Here is a 3,014-nt window from a genome sequence, read left to right on the forward strand (position 1 = left end):
CCAGCTCTACACTCACCCTAATGATTTCTACCATATTTTTAGCAAAGTAGGTTAGTGCGACCACTGTTTACACTGCCTTGGGACTTAGAGCTTGGTGCCATATCCCAATTATTATTTTTGAACTTTGGCACTGATGAACTAGGTTAAGATGGATCAGGGGCTTCAAAATTTTGACGAAACTAAGGATTATTACCACCCTCTGACCTCGACTGACAAAAATTAAAGATACCTATTCTAGCCCTTTTACTCTCCCTCTTTTCTTAAGTTTATGATCCTTAATATATTAAGCATGGACCATAAGCTTAGATATGTTCATATCCTTAATCAACATGCAGTCCTACACTTCTTGACTACACTATCAGACATACAAGATACAAACTTACTTATTCTAGAACTATTATTAGCTACTACAGAAGGAGCATACCTCGCCAACTGAGTAAACTTAAGCGAATGCTCCTTCACACTCATACTACCCCGCTTTAGATTAATAAACTCCAACACCTTAGCTTACCTAAATCCAAAGGGTAGAATCTGTCTAAAAAGGATATGGCAAACTCTTCCCACTCTACAGGCCTACATCTACGCCCCTATTCTCCTTCCATTAATTATAACAGTTGTGAGATACATCTTATAACTAGTAAGTAGCCAATTCTACACTCTCACTATATGTGAAACCCATGATATTAGTCACCTTCTTAACCATATCAATAAATTACTATGGATACTCATCAGACTTGGATCCTAAATACAAATGAGGGTTCATTTGGGTAAAGTCCCAAATCTAGCTGCAACTGCATTAGCCACTAGATTGAATAGGATTGAAGCCGACTAGTTATCCTAAGCTGCTACCGAGTGACCTCATATAATGAAAGAAACTCTAAATTCAGTGTGAGAGACATGTTCATTCAGGGGATCTTCCTGAACAGGCAGAGGTTCGGGCTAATTTTCATTTTTTTGTTGTTCTTTCTGGGATACATTTTATGTAAATGGAAGAAAAAATGCATTAGAAAGAGGGTCTAAATAGAGCTCATGCTCTTTCGCTTGACATGAGAACAGAAAGAAGGGAAACTTTTCCCAAAACATCTTGTAGCCTTTTTTCCATATGTGGCGTGCTTTACACCCATGCACAAGACTTTGCTCAACAAAAATTTTAGACTCACTAGGATACTATAAAACCTTAGGCTCTAATACTAAGTTTTTTCATGACCTGAGACTACTTCCTAGTGGCAACAATGGTGCTTACGATCATAAGTGGCCACAAGCTAACCCATGAGTTAGTACCTATTGTAAGAACTAAGTAAACCTGGTAATAAAAGATGTGTGAAAAAATCAACTCAATGTGCTAGAAGGTTTTAAATATTGAAAATAGTACATCTGAATTGACAAATTTGAAACATATGAGAAATACTAAAAATCTGACTGATAAAACCGACAAACTATCTAATTGTCTAAACTGTCTGAAAGCCTCTAACTAACTAGCTGTTAAGTTGATGAGAAAACCTCCAACTAACTCTGATTTACTAAGAAAAATAAAATACTAAAATCACTAAAAGAAACATAACATGTACTCAAAACATAAAGATTCACCACTGCCGAAGCTGTTGACTAGCTGGACTATCTAAGCGCAGTTGAGAAACTGACTGTTCAAACCTATGATATTAAACATCATATAACAAAGAAAATATATGCAATCAGTACTTTGAATGTACTTGTATATGAGATAAGTTTAGGATGAAGAGCATAGGTTTATGTTCATGAAATATGTCACAACCCGAGTCGAGGCCCTGACCACGATGGGCATCCTGAACCATAAAGGCCTGAGAGCCCTTCTAACTGGCAATGATATGCATAATTCAGAACTATAAAATGTGGAAACATGGTCATCTAATTATATCAACTTAAAAACATGGCATAAGTTAAAGAAGACTCAAATCCATCTAACACCTATCTGCAAAATCTCTACTAACTGAAGGAAAACAACATCTGTTTAAACACTGGGACAAGTCCCTCGGTTGGACCATAAACCAAAACCAAATGAGATCAACACAAGTGAACAAGATGCCTTCCGAAGTAAGAAAGGCTCACCCACTCTGAATGTCCAACAACAATCTACTGTTTAGCAGGACCGCTAGACTGCGCCTCAGAACTTGAAATATCGGGGGTCAATATAGATGTACTGGTATGTGAAACAATCCAAAATAACATTTTTTTATACAACATAATGAGAGCTTTTCGTAAATCAATGAACATAATGCAAAAGTGAAAACACATGGGCTTACTTTAATGAACTTCAAAACACTTCCTTGAAGCTATGACTCAGTCTGTATATTATTCTTTAGCTAGATGGATCACCCTACATATGTGATAATCTACAAGATATGTGAATTCCGTCCATAACCCAATGTCCAAGCTCCCAATTTAAGTTTTCCATAAGAATGGGAAATATCATGAAAAGGCATGCCCACTTGCCGATATACCATTCTATCCCACTTGCTGAATAGCACATAAAGACCTATATCGACAAAACATGATTTTGGGCTAAGAGTTATCTGAACTCAAGCCTTGTTTATACAAAACACTTCTTCGGAAACACATTATCAATTGGTGGCCAATCTTTCTTTAAAACACATGCATCTCTTCTTATCATCAAAATAAACACTTATAATTAAGGAGAATTTTCCTTGTATAATGTCATAAACCATATCAATCACAATAATAATAAGAAACTTGCTTTCAAAATACTAGTTCATGCATTTGAAATAATCCACAATAAAATTATATGATATTCTTTTTTATATTAAGAGAGGGAATTCATTGTTCATGCTCTCAATTAAACTTTTAAAAACTGAATATGTATATACATAAGGGGGTATAACTCAATTCCATGAAAAAGAGTTCAATGCAATATATTATTATATATATATATAGATTATATATATATATATATATATATACTTTTATAAAAATGATTCCATAACATGCTTTTCAAATCAGCCTAAAAACTCTTCTTTGTA

This window comes from Capsicum annuum, chromosome 2 (genome assembly GCF_002878395.1).
Source record: "Capsicum annuum cultivar UCD-10X-F1 chromosome 2, UCD10Xv1.1, whole genome shotgun sequence".
Classification (NCBI taxonomy): Eukaryota; Viridiplantae; Streptophyta; class Magnoliopsida; order Solanales; family Solanaceae; genus Capsicum; species Capsicum annuum.